Genomic DNA, 27723 nt, shown 5'->3' on the forward strand with positions numbered 1-27723 from the left:
TAACTCCTTCTCTCTCTCTCCGTCTCTCTCTCTCTCTCTCTCTCTCTCTCTCTCTCTCTCTCTCTCTCTCTCTCTCTCTTTTCCACAAGGTCTCATAAACCCCAGACTTGCCTGAAGCTCACTATATATTTCGTGATGACTTTGAATGTCTGATATTCATCAATAAATTATAGATACGAACAACCATGCCTGATCTTGTACAGTTTTGGACCTCATCCAAGGGTGTCTTATATACTGGCATGTAGCCTGTCAAATGAGCAACTTACCAAATCTCTTCCTGTTTCTTCCTTGTTCCCTTCCTTCGTTCCTTCCTTCTTCCCTTCCTTTGTCCCTTCCTTCCATGCTTTCTTCCTTCCCTTCTTTTATTTTCCTTCTGTTCTTTCTGTTCATGAATTTTGTTTTCATTTTGATTTTGAAGTTAAAAGCTATTAGTGAAGATTTCACCTCTTGAAACCAGAAAGCATGAGCGGTAGAGCATTTAGACTTTCATATGTAGAAATCATTGTGTACCTATAGCAAAAACTATATACATTAAAGGTGACAGAAGCATTTTTGTCTTAAAGTACTGGCTCTGTTCTTCAATTATTGTTAGAAACTTTTATTATTATTAATAGTCCACATAATCTAATATGTATACTATGAACATCTGCATTTTGAAAAGGACAACGTGGTATAAATTATATTTTCAATGCAAAACACAGAAACAAGCATTTTTCTAATATTCTCATTCTAGAGTTAATATTTTATCTATCATGCAAATGTATTTTAGAGAAATTCATTAAGGATTCTCCTCTTGTTTAATTGTAGGTGACATTATCAAAACTTCTGAGAAAAAAGAATTCCAATGTGATTGTACTTAATATCTTAAAGTTGAAATTGGTACAAAAAACAACACTAGGATGAATTTTTTTATAACTTCTGATTTCTTTGAATAGGCATGAGATTAGACATGGTTTGTGTCATTCTTAGAAGTTTTTACAAGAAAGTAACAGGAGAATTCTTTTGGAGCTTCCATAATTCGTGTCATTATTTGAAGAAGATGCTTATCAGTTTTATCTGAGGTTACTGTCTAGGTGAGGTGTTTCCAGGATGTTTTCATCTTATTACAAGAAGTCACAGAGAGCAAGGTGACAAAGAAACTTTATTCAAAAGCAAAGTGAGAAACACTGGTATTCAGTGTAGCTTTAATTTGTGGACCTCTCGAGAAGGAGGAATTGTTTACTTAGAGTTCAGTGTGGATATTTCTGTTTTGATTGGCTTTTTTTTTGATTAGGCAAGCCTTAATTAACTGTGAACATCAGTTTCCATGATGCATTTGATTTAATCAAATGCATATTCATTATCACTAGGTATATGACATTAAACAGGATGTTTCCCTTGAAAGTTGTTCCAGAGGATTCAATATGACTTACTGAGTATATATTCTAAACTGTCTCAGGCCAGTTGAAACAGATTTCTCCCTCCAGTATGTGGATATGCTCTTGAATACTTTTGAATGGGAGTTGATCATGAAAGAGAAGTTTATAAACAATTTATGTGCAGGGAGTCTTAGTCCATTGTTTGATACATATACAGCTTCATGCAGGTGAGATGAGGTGAGCAACTTCATTGTTAGGTATATTTCTGGAAGGTAGATTTTTATGCAGCCTAAGTCAAGTGAAGTCCCAGGTTGAAGTGCTTTTCCCATACCTATATGCCTCATTCAAGGAATTTTAGTGCTTTTGCTTGTATCGTTACTTAGGCTACAGTACAGCTCACTGTTTCTTTGATGTTTGCTCAGACTCAACTCAGTCAGTGACTGCATCTCAGTAGCTGCTGGACTTATTTGACTCTTGTTCTTTGTCTTCCAATTTAATGGTGACTTCTTCAAGGATCAATTTGTTCACTCTATGAATATTAATATAACTAGTCATAAGCCCTTATCAAATGATATCCAAGTCTCTTATGCTGACATAAAATGGAATTGTCAATCCAGAGGCTTGCTGAGCTTCAATATGAACTTCTAACTTCATGATGAGTAAGTAACCTTCATCAATTGCTTATAAGAAATTCATTTAAATTTTGACAATTATGTTGGGCCAGCAAGAGGGAAAAAGGACTTGCAGAACAAGGTTAACACCCTCACTTTAAACATAGGAATCCATAGATAATGACCCATTACAGAAATTGGCCATCTGGCCTATAAACATGCTGTGGAATCAGAAGACCTACGTGAACACACACACATGCAGCACACACACACACACACACACACACACACACCCAAAATAATAAACTAATGTTTTTTTTAAATTTTCTAATATTAATATGTCATGCGCTTTCTTTATTCTGACAACTGATTTATTTTACATATGTGGATTCATGGTTCACAAAATAGTATTCATGATCAATGGCAATTATAAAGGTCAAGTGGACATTTTCATGAGTTCAAGGTTATAAATTTTTAATTTAATATTCCTCAGTACATGACCACCAAGAATTAGTGTGTGTGATATGGTGTGTGTGTGTGTGTGTGTGTGTGTGTGTGTGTGTCTGTCTGTCTGTCTGTCTGTCTGTCTATGTATTTCATGCCTATGTGTTCAAGCAGAAGACAGAGAAATAAATAGTATCCTCTTTTATAACTTTCTACACAATTTTCTCAATTCAAAGCCTTTCACTTATACTGATGCTATCTTGCTGTGCACAAGCTCCAGAAATGCTTTCCCTGTCATCATAGCACTGGGGTTATAGCTGTATACAACCATGACTGTTTTAAAGTGCGGGCACAGAAATTTGAATTCTCTTCTTTCTGCAGCAAATTCTTTCCCACACTAGGTTATCTCTTATCATCACTTCTGAGTAATTCTGAAGACTGCTGTTTTCACTCTCTGCAAACTTGGTAAATTATATTTACAGTCAGGATTTGGAATTTCTAAGGTCTGATAATAAAACCTACCCCATGTCGACTAAGAGCTTTTAGAATGTGGCCATTGCTATTTACTTTTCATAATTTCAAATGTCTCCTCCTAAACAGAAATCAATGTGTTTTGATAATCATAATCTAGAATGTTTCCAACTGATTTAAAATGTACTTCAAATTGTTAATTCATTTCTTTTTTTGTATCATGACATGATCTGGGCTTCTGGAAATAGTAAGTTCAAGCAGAAATAAAAGTTTAGACATACTGTACCTACACAGCTAAGGCTTAAGCAGCCAACAAGCATTTCTCTAACTGACATGTTTACAAAGGTGTCCTGTGAAAAAATAAACTAAAAAGTCAGAAATTTTGCTAGTTCAACACTCTGGGTACAAGTAGTTGAAATGACTGATCTTCTCTGTCAGAGTGAGTATTTCCTCCTGATGCACTGCAGTGTCAGCAATCAATGTTGTCTCTTTTCTCTTGATCCATCTAATTCCAGATACCTGATCTAACTGAAGCAGTGATTTGAAATATTGCTGCATTCAATGGCCATTTCAGTATAGAAATAACTGGAAATGATATCTAAAAGGAGAAGACCAAACTGAGCAAAGCATACTCTAGCTAATGCTGCAAGGTAACATGGTGATCAACATAGTTGGTTCCTGACAGACCTGTGTTTCATCTGTGGATGTCTAAAAGATATAACACTGTGAAAATCTACATATTTTTAGAGATGTAACATTCCTCCTCTGTTCACTGTGAGGATAAAATTAAATTGATCATGCAATAGTCGTAGTGGGAACTATGTCAAACTAATAACCATACATGATAGCAATTGTTATTTGGACTCTCTTCTTGATGCTGTTCTTTCACAGCAAGTCTGTTATCAATTAGTATTCAAAATATAACTGAAAAGAATGCCTCTACTGAAAACAGTTGCTTATCTAAAACCTCATAGAATACATATTCTATGAAACTCCACATGACTTTTCCTCTTCTTCTCCTCCTCCTCCTCTTCTTCTTCCTCTTCCTCTTCCTCTAACTCTTCCTCTTCCTCTTCTTCTTCCTCTACCTCTTCCTCTTCTTCTTCTTTTTCTTCTCCTCCTCCTTCTTCATTCTTCCTCTTCCTCTGCCTCCCTCCTCCCGTCGTCCTCTTCTTGCTCTCTCTCTCTCTCTCTCTCTCTCTCTCTCTCTCTCTCTCTCTCTCACACACACACACACACACACACACACACACACACACTTGCCCTTTCTTAGAAGATCTAGGGTAAGGCAAGCCTCAAATTCCTTATGTATGATAAAATCTTATCCTGAGTCCTGGGATGAACAGCTCAAGTCATTATATCTGGTTAAGTTATAGAAGAATGTATATCAGTGCCTTGTACATGCTAGGGATGCATTGTTCTGAAGTTTATCTCCAGCCCCCATCCACTTCCTAAAGCACAACATTTTCTAGCTTTAAATAGTTGAGGCAGCATCTCATGAACATTATGTTGGTTTTAATTTTACTGTGTAATTGAAAATGACCTTGAATTTCTGTTCTTTGCGTCCCTACTTCTCGAATGCTGGAAGTACAGCTGTGTGCTGCCACACTGAGTTTTTTTTTCTTCCTTGCCAGAAAAATAATAGTGAACAATTCATCTAATGTACAAGACATGTGGAGGAGGAGCTGTGACTCAAGATATTTGAGACACACACACACACACACACACACACACACACATTAATATCACAGCTCTGTCTATATGTTCAATTTTCACAGGTAAAGACACTGTATGCCATGTACAAAATCCCCATGCAAATTAATTTTAGCTAACAAACCAGTCAAGCATTTTGCTCCTTCACTTTCTAATTTGTTTGGCATGCTAATCACTATACCACAGCTCCTTGACAACTGTTTTGTCTTGCAAATTCACAGATGCACACTCAGTGTAGTGGCAGTTGACCAAGAGAGTTTTTGCTAAAGTGTGTGTTGTTTTGTTATATCCAGGTTCCTTTAATTAAAATTTCAGACCTATGATATATCCTTATGGAAAACTGCACTTTGTTTACACTGAAAATACTATCTTTTAGAAATATTAAGGGTTGATGCTGAAAAGATGGTTTAGTCAACAAAGGGCTTGCCACACTACATCAAGACCTGAGTTTGAGCACCAGAAACCATGTGCTGCAGCTTGATTTCTATTACTAGGATAAAACATCATAACCAATTACAACTTAATACAGAAACACTTTGTCTTAAGATTAGATCATCATAAGGGAAAGTGAAGGCAGAAACTTGAAGATAGAAACCAAAGCTGCCACAAAGAAACACTGTTTAATTGTTTGTTATCCATGGCATTCTCAGCCTGCTATCTTCTACAACCCAAAACAAACTGCCAAGGTGAGGCCCCACAATATTCCTAACTCCAATACTCAATCTTTACAAGGAAAAGGCCTAGGAACCAGTCTTTTGGGAACATTTTTGTCAGAAGTCATAGTAGGAGGTATTCAGATTATAATCTGCAACAGTTTTGCTTTATAGGCGAAGCCCAAGAGAATTCATTTTAGGAAAGATTCCTGATATTAATATATGTTTCTTGTTATTATTAAACATATATAGCAATCATTAGGTACTACCCCACCCTTTTTGAGCAGATAGCTGCAGATCTATAAAGATGTACTCTCTTGCAGCGATGCTATATAGACAAATAGATGACTTCTTAATTCTTAAGGATGATCCTACAAGAATTACTGAAATATCAGTGATTATTAAGCTCTCTTAATAGTAGTACTGCTAGTAGATCCCTTTCTGATAGTCAAAACTGCAAAGAGAATTCTGTCAGTCTCCCATGTGTCACCAAGTAATTGATTCTTAGACAGTAACCATACTTTCTATTACTCAGAACACATTCCAAGAGATTGTTAAAACAATTTACTAAGGTCACGTAAAGGGAACTTGTGGAGGGCCGTCCTCACATTCTCCATTGTAAGATGGCGCCGATATCCGGCAGGATGCACCTAATAAAAGGGCAATACGCAAGCGCCTGGTAAATTCCTCACTCAGGGGGACACGTATGCTGTGGTATGTCATCTGGCACATCTGGCAGCGACCAGCCAGAGAGTGACACGTCCTAGGCGAGGATAGTTTCCTATATAAGGGAAAGACCTTTCCCTCACTCGGGGTCTCTGTATTGTAAGCTTGTGCTCTCACTCTCAAGATGCATTAAAGCTATTTCTGCAGAAGTATCCATTGTGTCCTGTGTCATTCTTGCTGGCGAGACGGAGCGTGGGACATTTGGTGCCAGAAACCTGGGAAAAAGACCTCATCAGCACCTCCGGAGACCCCTTGGTGACAAGGAGGATTCAGAACTGCAGGTAAAAAAAAATACTTTCAGAGAGGCATGCCTTTCTTGGATTTTGGTCTGGGGTTGTCGCCGCCTTGGGAAGGATTTGTTGAGGCTATGGTATTTGTTCTCGGAGCCACCCTACTCTTTCTTATTATTATGTACTGTTTTCACCGTTTCTGCTGCTAAAAGGACAGCAGCTGGATGCGCGTCTCAGTCTCTCGTAAATAAGTGAGCTTCGGGCAGCTCCCCTTTACTGTTGGGGAGCAGGGACGCGATAGCACTGCCTGGGAAGTGCGCGTAAGACTCCCGTATATAAGAGAGCGGCGTGTCTGTTTCTACTCATGCCTTGTCAGACGGACGTAGATAAGCCGCTGGGCGTTCTTGGTCCCTCATGGGATCCTCACAGTCTGTGATCACGGCTCTGGAAACGGTGCTAAAGCAGAGGGACATTAAAATTGGAGGAAGAACACTTAAAAACTTTGTGAAAGAAGTGGACAGGGTGGCTCCGTGGTTTGCCTGCTTAGGCTCATTTACAATTGCCTCATGGGACAAACTTGGAAGGGACCTAGACAGAAAATTGGCAGAGAAAATCTGCGTCTAGGAACTAAAGCCATATGGAAACTAGTCAAAAATTGCTTAACAGATGAAGTGTGCAAGGCAGCAGTTGTAGGAGGGCAGACCACTCTCGAGGTACTTCGAGACAGTATGTCAGAAACTGAACGTAGTGAGAGATTAGGCGCGCGCAAGAAAAAGGACGTCCTGAGAAAGAAAAAGAGCCCTCCCATTAAGTCCGCGGATAAGGGAGTGTTAAAGCTTTCAGATTCCGGCACTTCCCTCTCTACACAGCAACCGGGAGGGGGAGCCAGCATATACCCTGTGAAAGAGCTAGAAGCGCTGAACCTCGACAGTTCTGATAGCTCTGAGAATGGAATCTTAGATTCAGAGGAGAAGGCCGAGTTAGATGAGGAAGCAGCTAGATATGAGGAAGAGAAATATCACCCCGAGGAACGAAAGAAAGGTAATAAAAAGCTTCTGCCGCGGCAGTCGCCAACCGCACCCCCTCCGTACGAGGAGCGCTCTTGCGCATTCTCTTTAGTCCCCGATAGGGTGAGAAGGAAGCTGCGGATGATGTTCCCGGTCTTTGAAACGCAGGAGGGTGAGCGGGTTCATGCCCCAGTCGAATATAATCAGATAAAAGAGCTGGCGGAGTCTGTCAGAAAGTACGGAGTTACAGCCAATTTCACCCTAACCATTCTTGAAAGGCTGGCCCTAAATTATTTGACACCCGCTGATTGGCAGATGATTGCAAAAGCGACCCTTGTGAACATGGGCCAATATATGGAATGGAAGGCCCTTTGGTATGAGGCAGCTCAAACACAGGCCAGATCTAATGCCACGGCGTTAACGCCTGAGGAGCGAGAATGGACGTTTGAACTCTTGACAGGACAGGGTCGCTTCGCAGCGGACCAAGCTAATTACCATTGGGGCGCTTATATTCAAGTCTCCAGCTTGGCCATTAAGGCCTGGAAGGCACTCACTAGGAAAGGCGGGGCCGATAATCAACTTACTCGTATCATCCAGGGACCTCAGGAACCGTTCTCAGACTTCGTAGCCAGAATGACAGAGACTGCAGGACGAATATTTGGTGATGCGGAGCAAGCAGCACCGCTCATAGAACAGCTCGTTTACGAACAAGCCACCCAGGAATGCTGGGCAGCTATAGCACCCAGAAAAAACAAAGGATTACAGGACTGGCTCAGAGTCTGCAGAGAACTCGGCGGGCCTCTTACTAACGCAGGCTTGGCGGCCGCCATTCTCCAGTCCCGGCAACGCCCCCTTAAAGGGACAGATACAAGATCATGTTTTCAATGTGGAAAAATGGGCCATTTAAAAAGAGACTGTAGGATAACCAAGGGAGACAGGAGGCCTGCAACTATCTGTGCCCGATGTGGCAAGGGCTAACATAGGCCTGACCAGTGCTGTTCAGTGAGGGATATTAAGGGAAAACTACTCCCTCCTTTGGAAGCTCAGCCTAATGGGATGTCAAAAAATGGATCGTTGGGCCCCCGGTCCCAGGGCCCTCAAAGATATGGGAACCGCTTTCAGAAAGCCATGACCTTGACAGAGGAGACTCCCCAAGAGGTGACACAAAATTGGACCTGTGTGCCGCCTCCGACTTCTTTCTAATGCCCCAGATGGGCATTCAGCCAATTCCTGCTCAGACTGTGGGGCCTTTGTCCCCAGGAACCATAGGCCTTGTCCTTGGGAGAGGGTCTCTCGCCCTACAAGGACTGATAGTCCATCCAGGCCTTGTTGAAGCTCAGCACTCTATTGATATTCAGATTCTTTGTTCAAGTCCTGATGGGGTTTTTTCCATAAGTGAAGGAGATAGAATAGTACAGTTATTACTCCTTCCATGCTCCCAAACCACAATACAGGATACCAAGGGGCCCATGGGGTCCACTGGTAATGATTTGGCATATTTGGTGGTTCATCTTAACAACCGCCCAAAATTGAGCTTAGAAATTATTGGAAAGAAATTTGAAGGCATTCTGGATACTGGGGCTGATAAAAGTATAATTTCCTCAAAATGGTGACCTCAATCATGGCCTACCATAAGATCTTCTCACTCGCTACAAGGCTTAGGCTACCAGTCGTGCCCTAAAATCAGCTCTGCCACTCTAACTTGGACGACTGTCGATGGCCGACAGGGACAATTTGTTCCCTATGTACTTCCCCTACCTGTTAATCTTTGGGGGAGAGATGTTATGCAGACCATGGGACTAACCTTATCTAACAAATACCCCCCACAAGTGGCCCACATGATGTCAAGGATGGGCTATAAGGAAGGGAAAGGCCTAGGGCGATTAGAACAGGGCTGTCTCATGCCCATTGAACCAGTCGCAAACCCCCATAAACAAGGCCTGGGTTTTTCCTAGGTGCCATTGAGGGTTCTATGCCCATACCCTGGCTTACAGAGGAAGCTATATGGGTTCCTCAATGGCATCTATCCTCTGAAAAATTAGAAGCTGCCACTAAATTGGTTAATGAACAATTGCAGCTTGGTCATTTAGAACCGTCCATTTCACCATGGAATACTCCTATTTTTGTGATAAAGAAAAAATCAAGAAAATGGAGACTTCTCCATGATTTGAGAGCCATTAATGCACAGATGCGTTTATTTGGCTCGATCCAACGAGGCCTACCCTTACTCTCCGCCTTACCTAAGCAATGGAAGATAATAATTATAGACATTAAGGATTGTTTCTTTTCCATCCCCTTGTGTCCACAGGACAGACAGAGGTTTGCATTTACTATACCAGCTACTAATCATCTTGAACCTGATAAGAGATTTCAGTGGAAGGTCCTACCTCAAGGCATGGCCAATAGCCCCACTATTTGTCAACTATATGTGCAACGAGCCCTTGAACCTATAAGGAAGCAATTTCCATCTTTGCTTCTGGCTCATTACATGGATGACATTTTAATATGTGATAAAGATTTAACAACCTTACAGACCTCATATCCCATCTTAATTAAAACATTGGGACGATGGGGACTACAAGTCGCTGTAGAAAAGGTTCAAATTGCAGAAATTGGCTCATTTCTGGGATCGGTCATTTATCCTGAAAAAATAGTTCCCCAGAAATTAGAGATTCGCAGAGATCATTTGCATACCTTAAATGATTTCCAAAAGTTATTGGGAGATATAAATTGGCTGAGACCATTTTTAAAGATTTCCTCTGCTGAGTTGAAGCCCTTATTTGATATTTTGGAAGGGGACTCTCATATCTCCTCTCCGAGAGCATTGACCCCAGCCGCAAACCGGGCCTTACAAGTTGTAGAAAAGGCCTTACAGGATGCTCAATTGCAGCGCATTGATGAAACCAAACCTTTTGATTTGTGCGTTTTCAAAACTATGCAATTACCAACAGCTGTCTTGTGGCAGAATGGGCCTTTATTATGGATCCATCCCAATGCATCTCCTGCTAAGATTATTGACTGGTATCCCGATGCGGTCGCTCAGCTTGCACTCCGCGGGTTGAAGGCAGCTATTACTCATTTTGGGAAAGAACCCAAAACTTTGATAGCACCATATACAGCCATTCAGGTTCAAACACTAGCTGCTACCTCAAATGCTTGGACAGTGTTAGTTACTTCCTTTGCTGGACAGATAGATAATCATTATCCTAAACACCCCCTATTATGTTTTGCTAGATCACAACCTGTTGTTTTCCCTCGCGTCACATCCCACAGACAGTTAAAAGAAGGGATAACAGTGTATACGGATGGGTCAAAAACAGGGGTGGGAGCATATGTGGTAAATTCCCAAGTGTTCTCACGACAATATTTTGAAACCTCACCCCAAGTGGTAGAATGCCTAGTGGTCATGGAGGTCCTTGAAAAATTCCAGATGCCTCTAAATATTGTTTCAGATTCCTCCTATGTGGTCAATGCTGTTAATATCCTTGAAACCGCCGGCGTGATTAAGACAACTAGCAAGGTAGCAGAGATTTTCCAAAAAATGCAAATTATTTTAATAAATAGGAGATTCCCTGTATATATTACTCATATACAGGCCATTCTGGACTCCCTGGTCCAATGAGTTCAGGGAATGATTTGGCTGACAAAGCCACAAAAATGATAGCTGTGGCCCTGGCCTCTTCCCTAGAGGCCGCTAAAACTTTTCATGGCAATTTCCATGTTACCTCAGAAACTTTACGCCGCCGCTTCTCTATAACTAGAAAAGAGGCACGTGATATAGTCACCCAATGCCAACAGTGCTGCCAGTTCCTCCCAGTTCCTCACATCGGGGTCAACCCGAAAGGAATACAGACATTGCAAATCTGGCAAATGGATGTTACTCATAATTCTACTTTTGGAAAATTACAGTATGTGCATGTATCTATAGATACATGTTCTGGCATTCTACATGCCACCCCACTTACAGGAGAAAAAACAACACATGTCATTCAGCACTGCCTTGAAGCATGGAGTGCTTGGGGAAAGCCAAGATGTGTAAAAACTGACAATGGCCCCGCCTACACATCTCAAAAATTCCGTCAGTTTTGTGCTCAGATGCAAGCTACCCATCTGACGGGCCTGCCCTACAACCCTCAAGGACAGGGAATCATAGAGCGCACTCATCGGACGCTCAAATCATATTTAATAAAACAAAGAGGGGGAATTATGATAGAACTCCCCCCAACACCCCGAGTGGCCACTGCTTTGGCCCTTTTTACCTTAAATTTTTTAAATCTTGATGAAGCTGGGCAAACAGCGGCTGAGCGACATTGCTCAGAGCCCAAAAGGACAAAAGAATTAGTTAAAAGGAAGGATGTATTGACAAACGAATGGAAGGGCCCGGATCCTGTTTTGATAAGATCCAGGGGAGCTGTTTGTGTTTTTCCACAGGATAATGAAAATCCAGTTTGGGTTCCGGGACGACTTACTCGGAATATCAAGACAGAGGATCAAGAAGATGACAACTCTGGTGATCCTCATGCTGATCCAGGGAGTGCCAATAAAAGTGCAGAGCAAACTACGGTGGGGAATTATGTCAACCTTCCCCCTCCCGATGCCGGTGATGTGTAATGCCCAAGTGTTTCCACGTTTCTTTACTACCAACAAAGAATTGGGACTAGCCTATTTACCACTAGATTCCCAAATAGAGCAAGTAAAAGAAAATAGGTCTATTCCCCTTAAGGGGAGCCTTTGTTTTGGCATATTCAACAAAATATCTTCTGATCTTCCTTGCATTATGTTGAGTAATCAATCTTCTGCTTGGTTAAGGGAGGCCACATGGGGAACTGGTGAGGAAGACATTGTGGCTAATGCCACAGTTCTCTAAGGTTGGTGGCCTTACATTAACTCCTCCACCTGCCCTCTCCGTCAACCAAAGTTGGCACCCTTTTGTAGAGGGACCCAGGATGAAAAACTTACTTTGCCGTGGACTGGTTGCCAGTCCCGGGACTCTGCCTGGGCAGTCCAGAATTTTTTCTCCTTCTCCCCTGATTTGGGAGGCGGAGTGAACTTCACCACCATTGATCATAGACGGTCCAATAATAATCCCTTTGATCAATGGATGCTTTGTGGCGTTAATGGTAGCTGCACTGATCTTACGCCCATGGCGATGCTACTTGGAGGAGAGGGCGAAAAGGGACGGTTATCATTTTCCTGGACGGGGAATATCCACCCTTCAGCCTCTGTCTGGACAGCTACTCGTATAAAATATAAACCTTACTGGAGCACGGGGTTTAACCCTGCTCCGGTTTGTGTCTGGCCGCCATTTGTGTGGATTATAAGTAATGCCACTAAAGTTTCTAAATTGAATTGTACAGACGGTTCATGTTTTTATGCCCTGTGTTGGGATGCTAGCCAATATCCCATAGCGGTAGTTACCCGTATGCCCCGCTTTATCCCGGTCCCTGGTGAGACTCCAGGGACCCTGACCTTATTTCGAGGAAAGAGAAATTTTGGCATTTCTGCGATCATTGTTGGCATTATTGCTACAACGGCAGTTGCTGCCTCAGTTACTGCTTCGGCATTGGCCTTGTCAAACACAGTACAGACAACCTAAACTATCAATGATTTATCAGCTACCGTCTCTGTGGCTCTGGACAGACAGGCCTCGGCTAATACTCAGATACAAGGAGGCTTCATGCTTGTTAACCAACGTATAGATCTGGTCCAAGAGCAACTAGACATCCTATGGCAACTGGCCCAGCTTGGCTGTGAACAAAAGCTCTCCGGCCTTTGTGTCACGTCTATACAGTATGAACAATTTACCAAAGCTGCCAATTTGTCTAAAACCCTTTCACAGCATTTGTTACAGAATTGGACCTCGGATTTTGAGCAGACGCTCAGGGAATTGAGAGCAGCCATCATTCAAGTAAACTCTACCCGACTGGATATGTCTTTGACAGAAGGATTGTCATCCTGGATCACCTCAGCAGTCTCTTATTTTAAGGAATGGGTGGGGGTGGGACTTTTTGGAGCAGTCCTCTGCTGCGGATTAGTGTTACTCCTCTGGTTGCTTTGCAAATTAAGATTTCAAACAAAGAGGGACAAAATTGTGATCGCCCAGGCGCTTATAGCCCTTGAACAGGGAGCGTCAGCCGATATTTGGTTAACCATGCTTAAGCAATAGGTCACCGGCTGGACAGCTCTTGCACTCCTAGAACCTCGGTTCATTGCACAGGATTAGAGTGTCCGGCTTGAGCAGCCCATGAGGGATGACGAGCTTAGCATCGCACAGGGAAGCTCTACCAAACACGCTCCCTGGAAGGCATGTCATATTACATGAGGGTATCTGCCCCAGTTTTCCCTCCCTCGAAAAAATGGCAGTGCAACGGGTCGGGAGTGCCCTGGGTCTCAACAACAGCTTAAGGGTATCTCTCTTGTACAGGTTCACCAACTTTGTGCGAGGATATGACCTCTGCCTTCACCCTCCTATTTATGGGTGTCCTATTTGCTTAAAAACAGATAAGGGGGAGATGTGGAGGGCCGTCCTCACATTCTCCATTGTAAGATGGCACCGATATCCAGCAGGATGCACCTAATAAAAGGGCAGTACGCAAGCGCCTGGTAAATTCCTCACTCAGGGGGACACGTATGCTGTGGTACATCATCTGGCACATCTGGCAGCGACCAGCCAGAGAGTGACACGTCCTAGGCGAGGATAGTTTCCTATATAAGGGATGGTCTTTCCCTCACTCGGGGTCTCTGTATTGTAAGCTTGTGCTCTCGCTCTCAAGATGCATTAAAGCTATTTCTGCAGAAGGATCCTTTGTGTCCTGCGTCATTCTTGCTGGTGAGACGTAGCATGGGACAGGAACTAACAATTTATTATAGGTAAAAGAAGATAAAATATCGTCTGGGTTAATCTATACAAAACTTCACTAATAGCTTAGTTATGGTTTTCAACTCTCTATGAACCTGTGAAGATGTGACAGGTGGTGGATGTTTAACTAGATAATTACTCCTAATTGTTATGCATGTAAACACTCTCAGTTGTAAACTTCTATGTCATTTATGATTTGCTTTTATGTGTGAACGTGTGATGAACTTTTTTTTTTTTTTTTTTTTTTTTTGGTTCTTTTTTTCGGAGCTGGGGACCGAACCCAGGGCCTTGCGCTTCCTAGGTAAGCGCTCTACCACTGAGCTAAATCCCCAGCCCCGTGTGATGAACTTTTTAACATGTGATCATGTATTCTGAAAGTTGTGTAAGTACTGAGGACAAAAAGATGAGAAAGAGAATTTTTCCCTTTTCCCATTCAGGATCTTTCTGCTTCTCCCCTTAAATAGCTTTCATAAGAAATGTTTTACAACTTAGTAATAAACATTATAATCACTTCTCAAAGTACCCCCCTTTTCCTGTAACTTCTGACTAGCTGGTGGAAAGTTCGATCTGTGCAGTTCCTGCTGAGATAGCACAAAGTCTACTTAATCCTTTGCTGTTTTAGGAAGAGGTGTTAAGTGCCAGAAACTTGCAGTTTCTAGGCAGTTCAGCTACAGTATCAAGGTCATTTAGTCTCAGATAAGTAAATTTTTTTATTATTACACAGCAACCCTAAATATGTCATAAGACAAAGTCTTATCCCTGTATCTTGTAAGGAACAGTCGTATCCTCTCCCGATGCTCTTTCCTTTCTCTGCCTTATGAAAAACTGACAAGAAAGAAGACCCTGCCAAAGTTGGCACTGGGCACATTTTTTTTTTTCAGTTGAAGATTCCTCTTCCCAGATGACCCTAGTTTGTTTCAAGTTGACAAAAGAAAGTAGTCGAGCAGTATGCAATGTAAAAAGGAGGACAACTAAAAAATGTCTAATTCTACCAGTGAGAAAATAAGGAAGTTAAGCAGAAATAGCTCTTGTGTGCTAGGAATAGTCAGTTTAACCAATTTTCAAGATACAGCTTCTGTTATGAAAACTTATCTCAAGAAGAAGATATTTAAAGGAGATAAAGAGGAACCTTAATAAGAGGACTAAAGGGGGACAGGGATGAGGTGGTAGGCTATTATAGGGACTACTGTGACAGACAAGTAACTATAAACACCTCTTGAATATACATTTGGGACACTACCACTATAGAACTTTCCTAAGCTACACACACACACACACACACACACACACACACACACACACACACACACATTATATGAAAGGAAGATAGAGCCATCAACGATGAAGTTCTAAATAGATATCATATGTAACCATGTAAAACGTTTGGCCAGGAATGCCTTGCATGTTGTTAAATCATTGATGAAAGACAATACCATAGATCACCCCTCCCATCACAGGCCATTCTTCTGGGCATTATTTACTCTCTATAACATGATCAGAAATGTATAGTACTGAGGATAACATACAATGTCAAACATGGAGAAGTAGAGCCAGAACCCAGATAAATGTTTCATTCCTATTGACTAGTGTTTATGATGCTGGAAGGGAAAAAATATTTAGATATAAGCCCTATAATCTATAACAGTCAGTTGGTTAAAAAATGTACTCACTTAATAGTGGTATAAATGTGTGAATAAACAACCTCTTTTCTTTTACATTGTATTTGAACCCCACTCTGTGAGACAGAATTCATATCTGACACTGATAAAGTAGCCATAAACCTGAGAATATGTATATGTATATGTATATGTATATATGTATATATGTATATATATGAGTGTGTTTGTGTGTGTGTGTATTTTCACATACATTAAGAGAAAAGCAATAATTTTATTATTGTAAAGGAACATAGCAATAAAGTGAATGGCTCCTGCTAATGTACTGTTGTTATTCGTGTAGATCTGTGCCATGTTCAGCCTTCGTAAGAGAAGCTTTCTTTCAGTTGAAGGAAACTAATATAGAGTTCGGATAGTGATGGAATTTTGAGCTCTCTATCATAAGTGAGATTTTTTTATCATACGCCTTACCTAAAATGTCAGGCATCTGTATGGAAGAGGAGGCAGAAAGAATGAAAGAGCCAGAGGTAGGTGATGACTTCAAAGAAACCGTATTTTCAAAACACAATCATACAGATACACATATGAAGTCATAGGAACTCTGACAGCTTGCACAAGTTCTGAGCAAGCTCAAGCCAGATTAAAAAGCTAGCACTGAGAAGGAAACATATATACAAAGTCTCATCCCCAGGCAAGAAGCTGTTGGTGATTGAAACTTGCTGACAAAGTGAAAACCAATTTTCTCCAAAGGAGTATCATGGTATACCAACTTCACTCACTAGAAAGGAAAAAAAAAAAACATGCCCTGGAGTGTTGGGCAGCACATTGTTGACTCTACAATTCTTTGTGGGTCTCTGTGTATACCTTGTCTTATTTTGTTTGTTTGGGTATTATTTTGTCTTATTACTTTTGTGTTTATTTTTAGTTGATTTTTGGGTAGGCTTTATATTCTTAAGAAAGGGAAAGATAGAGTTCTAGAAAAAGCATAAACACAGATTTGTAGATAGGTTTGGAGTATTTGTGTAGATTTCAATGAGAAGAAAAAATATAATCAAAATGTATTTTCTGTAATTTTATTTTTAATTAAAGAAGTAAAACTTTAAATAGATAAATAACAAATAAGGTAGGAAAGAAATGAAGAAGACTTTGGATGGCAACCTCTAGTTTCTACGATAGAGTCACCTATACCAAAAGGAATGCACACTAAGTAAACACTAAATTTCTACAAATAACAGTGGATAATAAAAACACTACACTCATAAAAATAGAAAAAAATTAGGGTTTATCAAGTAACATAGAGAAAGTATCATTGTATTGCCATAAAAATTTACTTAAAAATATGATAGTTTAATCTTGTATGTTTTAGAAAAGTTGGAAGGCATAAAAGGTTTGACCTTTCAGGCCTTTTTTGGTTTTCAAAAAGAGTTTAATTTAAGAAACACGTCTATCTGCAGCATGGTCTTTATACTGGAAGAACAAATTCTTATTTTATTCTTTTCATGGCTATTTATACTCATCACGGTGATTAATTTTGTTGTCAACTTGACAGGATCTAAAATCACCTAGGAGACAAACTTCAGGAAATATCTGTAATGTGGGTTCTGAATTTAATTGATTAATGGGGAAAGACTCCACCTATGTATAGGCAACATCAGTATTCACCTCTTTCTATTTGCTGACAATAGAGGGTGGGTTACTAGCTGTGTATTAGCACTTCTCCTGTGCACTGTATCATGAACTCTAATCTCAAATAAGCCATTTATTTGTTAAGTAGTCTTTTTCAGATATTTTGGCATAAGAACAGGCAAAGGGAAAAAGATATTTCATGTGTAATTTGTCATAATTATACAGATAGGATGTTAGAAGGAAAAATGGTCCTTTGTCCTCATGTCCAATGAAGACATTGGCAAGTTGGATCCTTAGATAATCCCAATTTGGTCCTAACAAATATTCCTTGGCCATAAGGTAAAAACTTACTTTAATCTATTTCTAGATTATATTTTATTAAAAACCATATTGGACACACAGTTAAGTTTACATACATCTATTTCTTGCCCTTGGTTTTATCTTCCCTGTAAAGTATGGCATGGATATGTCTGACTATATGTTTCCTCTTTATGTGGTAGAATCTTTAAATAGAAGAACCTAGCTTTATGGTAACACATACTGATCTTCTTTTTTTTATCTTTATTAACTTGAGTACTTCTTATTTACATTTCGATTGTTATTCCCCTTGCCAGTTTCTGGGTCCAAATCCCCCTAACCCCTCCCTGCCCCTTCTATATGGGCTTCCCCTCTCCATCCTCCCCCCAGTACTACCCTCCCCCCAACAATCATGTTCACTAGGTGTCCAGTCTTGGCAGGACCAAGGGCTTCCCCTGCCACTGGTGCTCTTACTAGGCTATTCATTGCTACCTGTGAGGTTGGAGGCCAGGGTCAATTCATGTATAGTCTTTAGGTAATGGCTTAGTCCCTGAAAGCTCTGGTTTGTTGGCATTGTTGTTCATATGGGGTCTCGAGCCCCTTCATGTTCTTCCAGTCCTTTCTCTGATTCTTTCAACGGGGGTCCTGTTCTCAGTTCAATGGTTTGCTGCTGGCATTTGCCTATGTATTTGCTGTATTCTGACTTTGTCTCTCAGGAGCGATCTACATCCGGCTCCTGTCGGCCTGCACTTCTTTGCTTCATCCATCTTATCTAGTTTGGTGGCTGTATATGTATGGGCCACATGTGGGGCAGGCTCTGAATGGGTGTTCCTTCTGCCCCTGTTCTAAACTTTGCCTCCCTATTCCCTGACAAAGGTATTCTTTTTCCCCCTTTTAAAGAAGGAGTTAACACATACTGCTCTTACTTTGTGTGTGTGTGTGTGTGTGTGTGTGTGTGTGTGTGTGTGTGTTTGTGTGTGTGTGTGTGTGTGTGTGTGTGTGTGTGTGTGATATGCATGATAATGTCTGGGTATGTTTGGTGACAGAGGACAGAGGAAGACATAATGCATCTTTCTCTACCACTCTTTCTTTTTCCCATGATACAGGAATACTCTGTCCCAACTTTTACAACATATTAATAAATCTTTTTCCATAGCTACTCAATTTGAACATATTATTTGTATGGGAATTCCCTTAATTGATTGATTGATTGGCTAATAAAGATGAAAAGAAGCCAATCATCGAATGAGAAGGAGGAGGTGAGTCTTCCGGGTCCTAGAAAGGAAAAGGGGGCTAAGGAAGAAGAAAGAGGCTTTAAACAGGGAGGCAAGAGGGAGAGGAGGCAGGATATAGACTGGGAACTGTTAGCCCTGGTAGCAGCCTCCACCACAAGAAGATTTCTAACATAGAATAATTGGTGAGTTTAGAAGGATAGATTTCACACCTAGTGGTTGTGTCATCTGTTTATTTTAAACAAAGAGTACTGGTGTTTTCCATTCTAAGTGACCTAGATGAGCATGAGGGAAAGAACATAGCCAGGTGGCATTCAGCTAGGGTTTTGAATGGATAGAAAAGTCCAAGCTCCAGAGGAGAGGAAACCACTGGAGAGCCCAGGCTGGCAAGAATGTGCCCGGAACTGGCTATGGGTGGTGAACTGGCAAGAGAGTGGTCTTGGAGATCAGGAGAGGTAGAGCTGGCATTTGTGAGAGAGGCGTTGGCTAGGAAAAACACACAGTCATGGATCTCAGACTCTGTACCAGGATAGGAACAGACACCGTCAATGCCAATACATAGCTGACTTTAGCATGGGTTCATTTTTAAAGCTACATGGCTACAATAACTCATAACCTCTGAAGCGTGTGAATAGTCCAATGACATAGTAAGGTTTTTCAAAATTTGGCTTAACATGTGTACCTTGTTCCATCAGCTATACTATAAAGAGTGTGTAAAAAACAAATCTAGCTATAATCCCAGTAAGGAAAATATATATTATTTATTTGTTTTGATGAACATTCATTTTTTTCTATGCCTTTTACATGTTTTGGTATGTCTTGACAGAAATTCATATTAAAAAATGTTCATACCACAACTTTTGGTCTCAATTTCTCTTCTAGTTTTCTTTATGTGCTATGAAAAACATTAGAACTAAAAGCAACTTGGGAAAGAAAGAGTATTTCTAGATTAGACATTTAGGGAAAGGTTGAAGTGTGCTCTTAAAACAGTAACAATGGAGGCAGGCTGCTTGGGGACTCACTCTGGTTTGCTCAAGCTCATACTTAACTAACTTTGTAATACATCCTGAGTGAACCTTCAGAGGGATTGGTACCACCAATAATAGACTGAGTCTTTCTAAATCAATAAGCAAAGCAGTCTCTTACAGACAGGATGTTGAAGACAGATTATTTCATTGAGATGTCTTTTTTGGATGAATCTATGTCATGTCAAATTGACAAGGCTAGGGAGATCATATACTTCATTGATGTCCACAAATGCACACTGATCTGTTTTATACACGATAGGTTTTTTCAGGAATACATGTTTAATAAATTTAGAAGAAAACTATGAATAACTTTATAGAACTGTTACCCTACTTAGAAAATCTCATCATTAGCAATTTTCTGAGGAACCAACACAAGACAAGGGAATGATGGCATTTGAACACACACACACACACACACACACACACACACACACACACACACATGACTTGATAATAAAGAGACAAAGTTCTGATTTTCCTCTAAGAAGACACCACTGGATTATATAAACCTGATTATTATATTTTATAAGCACAGTCAAATGAATTGGTTTTCCTGAAACTCATAAAGTAAGTCTGAACTAACTTATCAAATAGTTTACATACATGCTAGTTGTGTATCTGTGAGAATTGGCTACTGAAAAATGTCTAGGTTTCTTTTGGAGATCCTATCTGACATCAGTGTTGTTAGTGAGCTAATGATCATTAAGACAATTTCAGCAACTAACCCAAATACTATAATACTTGAGATTTCAGAGTACTCAGGATATGTGCCAGAGACAAAAATAGGTTTAATTTACTTAATATTTGTATGAAACAAGTTTTAAAAAGTTTTATTTTATTTTTTGCATTTATGGGTACATATATATGGATGTGGACAGATGAGAGAAGTTGCTCAAAAAGTTCAAAAGTTGGCCTTGGATTTTTCACAGTTGAAGTTACAAACTGTTGCTATCCACTGAGTGTGTTTGCTACAAACTGAACTAGAGCCCAGTGAAAAGCTGCAAGCACTGTCAACTACCAAGTGATCTCTCCACTTCTTATACAGTATACTTTCAATTATGACCTGAGGCATTATTAAATCTTTCACTGAAAATAGCTTGAGGATTTTTCTTACCAGAGGAATCTTTGCTTAAATTTGTTTTTGACAAAATGTGTAAGAAAAGCTATTCACGTTTAGACAGTCCCCAAAATAGCCGAAAAGAAACAACACAAGAAAGAGTTTAAACACCACGCATGTGCACACGCACACACCCTGTTTCTCTCCCTTACACAATCAACCAATGCTGTGTTGAGACCATTGAGTGCAACCATTGATTGTAAAAGTTTAAATTCACAGAGGATGGAAGGAAGATGGAGGAAGACAAAGATGATCCAGATTCTGTGTGCCTTTAAAAAGCCCACAGGTAGCTATGAATATCTTATAAAGGATGGATAATTACAGGATAATTTGTCTTATCTAGTTCCAGAGAGAGAAGATTTCATCACGGCTAGGAAGTATCAAAGCAGGACGAAAAGCTGCAAGATCACATCTTGTAACAGAAATCCAGAGCAGACAGAGAGAACCAGAAGTAAGCTGCCTCAGGCTCCTGTCACCATAGCCAGAGCTGCTCTGACTGCTCTGCCTTCCCCTCCTCCATGAGTCCGGTATCCTAACTGGCCACTACAAACAAACCATGGATAAGTTGATTTAGTTGAATATGTTGTCACAGCAATGAGAAGAATAACGAATACCATCATCTCCCTGAAAGAAGTGCTGGCTACCTCAACAGATTCCTGACTTTTCACAAAGCATTCATTCACAAGAAAGAAGTGAGTCTCTGGTATCATCAAAAGACCAAAGCTGTTAAAAGTCACTATTTGTGAAGTTTTCAGGGATGACAAGTTCAGGTTGAAAAGAGAGCATCAAAGTTAGTTATTCAAAAGCTCTTAATGTTGCACAAAGCCGTTTTCACTACATAGCCTTAATTAAAAGTCGCCCCTTAATTATTTATGTGCCACCCAGTGCTTCCAATGATTTCCCTAGAAGTGGCAGCTAACCTTCTGCAGAGTAGAGAGCATTGCATACAGTGACTCTGTGACATTCATTCAGACTACTCCCTGTTTCTTCCAGTCTGCCTTCAACTGCAGAGAAAGCTGAGAGCTCATGAGGACTCTGATGAGATTAAGCGCTGGAAAGTGCTGGTATTTGGGGATACTCATTTAAGGCCCAGAGAAATGTAAAACTCTAAGGTTTTTGTTTGTTTGTATTATTTTGTTTTTGTTGTTTGTTGTTTTAAAAAGTTAGCTCACAGGAGAACAATCAGGCTGAGACTCGAACAGATTTTAAAGAACTAATAACAACCCTGATGAAAGAAAAGTGATCAAGTTATCTAATGCAGCCTCCTGGTGAGCAGACTGACTCTGAGGTTGCAGGAGCAACTGTCTGGCAAACTCCAGCCCTGGGCAGGTGAGCTAAGAACACTTGAGAGAGAAGGATCCCAATCTGGGCCATCTCCATAGTCCCCAAAGCAAAGAGCAAGGATTCATGGGATTCTTATATTCCTAGCTCTTGGAGGGTGGAAGCAGGAGGAGCAAAGTGCTCAAGGTCATCTTTGGCTACATCAGTGTGTTTGAGGCCAGGCTGAGCTTTGTAACACCTTATCTCAGAAAACAAACACGCAAAGGAAAATCACAGAAAACAAACAAATGAGCCACATAGGCACTCACAACACCTCCAGCATCCTGACGGGACAGGAGAAATGAGCCGTATAGGGACTCACAACCCCTCCAGCATCCTGACAGGATGGGAGAAATGTCTTTCCACTTGGACATCTATGGCACGAAAGCTAAAGACCATGAACTTTCACATTTTGATGAGCAGAGGGAAAAATTGAGGATGTATCCTGGTGTCCACGAAGCAGGTCAGCCAACATCTGTGCAGCTGGTGGTGGGAGGTGGTGGGAGAAGGCATTGTGGGAAGCTCTGTGACCAGTGAGAGTCAGGATAGGAAAACATCCAGTCTTTTAAACTGAATTTTGGATTCACAAATACGGAGTCAAAAAAAAAAAAGAAAGAAGAAAAAGAAAAGGAAAAAAGAAAAAAGAGGTCAGGTTCAGGGCTTTTGGTCTTTCAGTGACTTGAGTGTGGTCCTTGATCCCTTTGGAGTTGAGTTGTGTTCAGGGTGAGAGATATGGATCTATTTTCCTTTCTCTGTATGCTGCTATTCACACCATCTGTCTGCCAAGATGCTGACCTTTTCCCCAGTGTGTAATTTTGTTTGCTTTGTCAAAAACAAGGTGTTTTTACCTGTATGGAATTACTTCTGGATCTGAGTCTTCAATTCTATACATTGACCAATGTGTCTATTATTTCTATAATATGGTTTTTTTTACTACTGTAAGCTTTTTAATAAAACTTGAAATCTGGGAAAAAAAAGTTTAAATCCACTGTAATGACATGTATTCTGTGTTTTTCTACAGTTTACCATACAAAGTTATCCCTTTAACCATTTCCATGGACATAAATATCAATAATTTATCAATTAAATTCAAATACATTCATTTAATCAATTTCAGGTTAGTTTACCAAATCAACTGCAAGACCTCAACTCAAATATGAGGGATGATTCTACTACAAAAATCATAACTTTTAACAACTTATGGCATCTATAATTTATTATTTGAGTATGTGCTTAGACAATATCCCCTGTAAACTTAGCTTGGCTTAAAACTCATGAACAATATAATGTAGCAGTTTGATCCAGTTCTTCCACACAGCGCCATGCTCTGAGAACTAAGACTCAGACTCAAGATATATTTACAAATACCTTGACTATATAGTGAGGCTCTTCTCTAACTAGATCACAATTTAGAATAACTGACTTATTTTAACCTACATCTGTAACATGCCCACTTAACCATGTTCAGGTACTATGTGTCTCTCTCCTCACGTCTTCCAAGGTGAATCTCCTGCCGCATTCTATCTCAGAATTATGATTTCTCCCAGATTTTCCACATCTTATTTACCACCTAAATAATAAGCCATCAGATTTATTATTAACAAGTGCCATAGTCATATTCATATTATATATTCTCTCAATAATCCCCCTTTGAAGTACAATAAATGTCTCTTTTTCAAATATAAATTGAATAAAATTATAAAAATTATAATAGTTATAAGGTGTGATATATATTTAAAATGTCAAGTCCATAGTATGTGGTAATTTAAAAAAATATCCTATTATCTATCCTGTCCTGGTGAGTTCAGAGTTCTGGATCTAAATCACATTTTATCCTAACTTGCATTAACAACCTAAAACCATCTTTTTAGGTCTAATAAATCCTCCTAAATATACCAACTTAAACTTTTATTGAGACTATGATTATCTTGTATTCAACCCCAAAAGACAACTAAGAAGAAATATTTCCTGATTAAGTAGGAAGTGCAGACAAACACTTTCAAAGTTTTAAAATGGCAGACAGTTGGCTGTCAAGACCACTTCAAAGTATTCTAAGACATTGGAGCACTGTCTTCAGCTCTCTTGTTCAGAGTATCTGACAAACCTCATGTGAAGCCGGAATTACCAAGGATTTGCTTTCCCTGTATTGGCAAAGCTTGGCAATCAAGTTCCATGCATTTGTTTTCATTTTGATTTCTTTTTTTTTTTTATTTTTTTTTTATTAACTTGAGTATTTCTTATATACATTTCGAGTGTTATTCCCTTTCCCGGTTTCCGGGCAAACATCCCCCTCCCCCCTCCCCTTCCTTATGGGTGTTCCCCTCCCAACCCTCCCCCCATTGCCGCCCTCCCCCCATAGACTAGTTCACTGGGGGTTCAGTCTTAGCAGGACCCAGGGCTTCCCCTTCCACTGGTGCTCTTACTAGGATATTCATTGCTACCTATGGGGTCAGAGTCCAGGGTCAGTCCATGTATAGTCTTTAGGTAGTGGCTTAGTCCCTGGAAGCTCTGGTTGCTTGGCATTGTTGTACTTTTGGGGTCTCGAGCCCCTTCAAGCTCTTCCAGTTCTTTCTCTGATTCCTTCAATAGGGGACCTATTCTCAGTTCAGTGGTTTGCTGCTGGCATTCGCCTCTGTATTTGCTGTATTCTGGCTGTGTCTCTCAGGAGCGATCTACATCCGGCTCCTGTCGGTCTGCACTTCTTTGCTTCATCCATCTTGTCTAATTGGGTGGCTGTATATGTATGGGCCACATGTGGGGCAGGCTCTGAATGGGTGTTCCTTCAGTCTCTGTTTTAATCTTTGCCTCTCCCTTCCCTGCCAAGGGTATTTTTTTCCTCATTTAAAGAAGGAGTGAAGCATTCACATTTTGATCATCCATCTTGAGTTTCGTTTGTTCTAGGGATCTAGGGTAATTCAAGCATTTGGGCTAATAGCCACTTATCAATGAGTGCATACCATGTATGTCTTTCTGTGATTGGGTTAGCTCACTCAGGATGATATTTTCCAGTTCCAACCATTTGCCTACGAATTTCATAGACTCGTTCTTTTTGATAGCTGAGTAATATTCCATTGTGTAGATGTACCACATTTTCTGTATCCATTCCTCTGTTGAAGGGCATCTGGGTTCTTTCCAGCTTCTGGCTATTATAAATAAGGCTGCGATGAACATAGTGGAGCACGTGTCTCTTTTATATGTTGAGGCATGTTTTGGGTATATGCCCAAGAGAGGTATAGCTGGATCCACAGGCAGTTCAATGTCCAATTTTCTGAGGAACCTCCAGACTGATTTCCAGAATGGTTTTACCAGTCTGCAATCCCACCAACAATGGAGGAGTGTTCCTCTTTCTCCACATCCTCGCCAGCATCTGCTGTCACCTGAGTTTTTGATCTTAGCCATTCTCACTGGTGTGAGGTGAAATCTCAGGGTTGTTTTGATTTGCATTTCCCTTATGACTAAAGATGTTGAACATTTCTTTAGGTGTTTCTCAGCCATTCGGCATTCCTCAGCTGTGAATTCTTTGTTTAGCTCTGAACCCCATTTTTTAATAGGGTTATTTGTTTCCCTGCGGTCTAACTTCTTGAGTTCTTCGTATATTTTGGATATAAGGCCTCTATCTGTTGTAGGATTGGTAAAGATCTTTTCCCAATCTGTTGGTTGCCGTTTTGTCCTAACCACAGTGTCCTTTGCCTTACAGAAGCTTTGCAGTTTTATGAGATCCCATTTGTCGATTCTTGATCTTAGAGCATAAGCCATTGGTGTTTTGTTCAGGAAATTTTTTCCAGTGCCCATGTGTTCCAGATGCTTCCCTAGTTTTTCTTCTATTAGTTTGAGTGTGTCTAGTTTGATGTGGAGGTCCTTGATTCACTTGGACTTAAGCTTTGTACAGGGTGATAAGCATGGATCGATCTGCATTCTTCTACATGTTGCCCTCCAGTTGAACCAGCACCATTTGCTGAAAATGCTATCTTTTTTCCATTGGATGGTTTTGGCTCCTTTGTCAAAAATCAAGTGCCCATAGGTGTGTGGGTTCATTTCTGGGTCTTCAATTCTATTCCATTGGTCTATCTGTCTGTCTCTGAACCAATACCATGCAGTTTTTATCACTATTGCTCTGTAATACTGCTTGAGTTCAGGGATAGTGATTCCCCCTGAAGTCCTTTTATTGTTGAGGATAGCTTTAGCTATCCTGGGTTTTTTGTTATTCCAGATGAATTTGCAAATTGTTCTGTCTAACTCTTTGAAGAATTGGATTGGTATTTTGATGGGGATTGCATTGAATCTGTAGATTGCTTTTGGTAAAATGGCCATTTTTACTATATTAATCCTGCCAATCCATGAGCATGGGAGATCTTTCCATCTTCTGAGGTCTTCTTCAATTTCTTTCCTCAGTGTCTTGAAGTTCTTATTGTACAGATCTTTTACTTGCTTGGTTAAAGTCACACCGAGGTACTTTATATTATTTGGGTCTATTATGAAGGGTGTCGTTTCCCTAATTTCTTTCTCGGCTTGTTTCTCTTTTGTGTAGAGGAAGGCAACTGATTTATTTGAGTTAATTTTATACCCAGCCACTTTGCTGAAGTTGTTTATCAGCTTTAGTAGTTCTCTGGTGGAACTTTTGGGATCACTTAAATATTCTATCATGTCATCTGCAAATAGTGATATTTTGACCTCTTCTTTTCCGATCTGTATCCCCTTGATCTCCTTTTGTTGTCTGATTGCTCTGGCTAGAACTTCAAGAACTATATTGAATAAGTAGGGAGAGAGTGGGCAGCCTTGTCTAGTCCCTGATTTTAGTGGGATTGCTTCAAGTTTCTCTCCATTTAGTTTAATGTTAGCAACTGGTTTGCTGTATATGGCTTTTACTATGTTTAGGTATGGGCCTTGAATTCCTATTCTTTCCAGGACTTTTATCATGAAGGGGTGTTGAATTTTGTCAAATGCTTTCTCGGCATCTAATGAAATGATCATGTGGTTCTGTTCTTTCAGTTTGTTTATATAATGGATCACGTTGATGGTTTTCCGTATATTAAACCATCCCTGCATGCCTGGGATGAAGCCTACTTGATCATGGTGGATGATTGTTTTGATGTGCTCTTGAATTCGGTTTGCCAGAATTTTATTGAGTATTTTTGCGTCGATATTCATAAGGGAAATTGGTCTGAAGTTCTCTTTCTTTGTTGTGTCTTTGTGTGGTTTAGGTATAAGAGTAATTGTGGCTTCGTAGAAGGAATTCGGTAGGGCTCCATCTGTTTCAATTTTGTGGAATAGTTTGGATAATATTGGTATGAGGTCTTCTATGAAGGTTTGATAGAATTCTGCACTAAACCCGTCTGGACCTGGGCTCTTTTTGGTTGGGAGACCTTTAATGACTGCTTCTATTTCCTTAGGAGTTATGGGGTTGTTTAACTGGTT

The 27723-nt window shown here is 40.3% G+C and overlaps 1 pseudogene; it reads left to right on the top strand.

Moving 5' to 3' along the window:
* LOC148005534 (polyubiquitin-C-like) overlaps positions 1 to 27723 on the top strand; it is a 1830776-nt pseudogene that overhangs the window by 108232 nt on the left and 1694821 nt on the right.

The sequence above is a fragment of the Rattus norvegicus genome, chromosome 5 (assembly GCF_021556685.1).
Source record: "Rattus norvegicus strain SHRSP/BbbUtx chromosome 5, alternate assembly SHRSP_T2T, whole genome shotgun sequence".
NCBI classification, from domain to species: domain Eukaryota; kingdom Metazoa; phylum Chordata; class Mammalia; order Rodentia; family Muridae; genus Rattus; species Rattus norvegicus.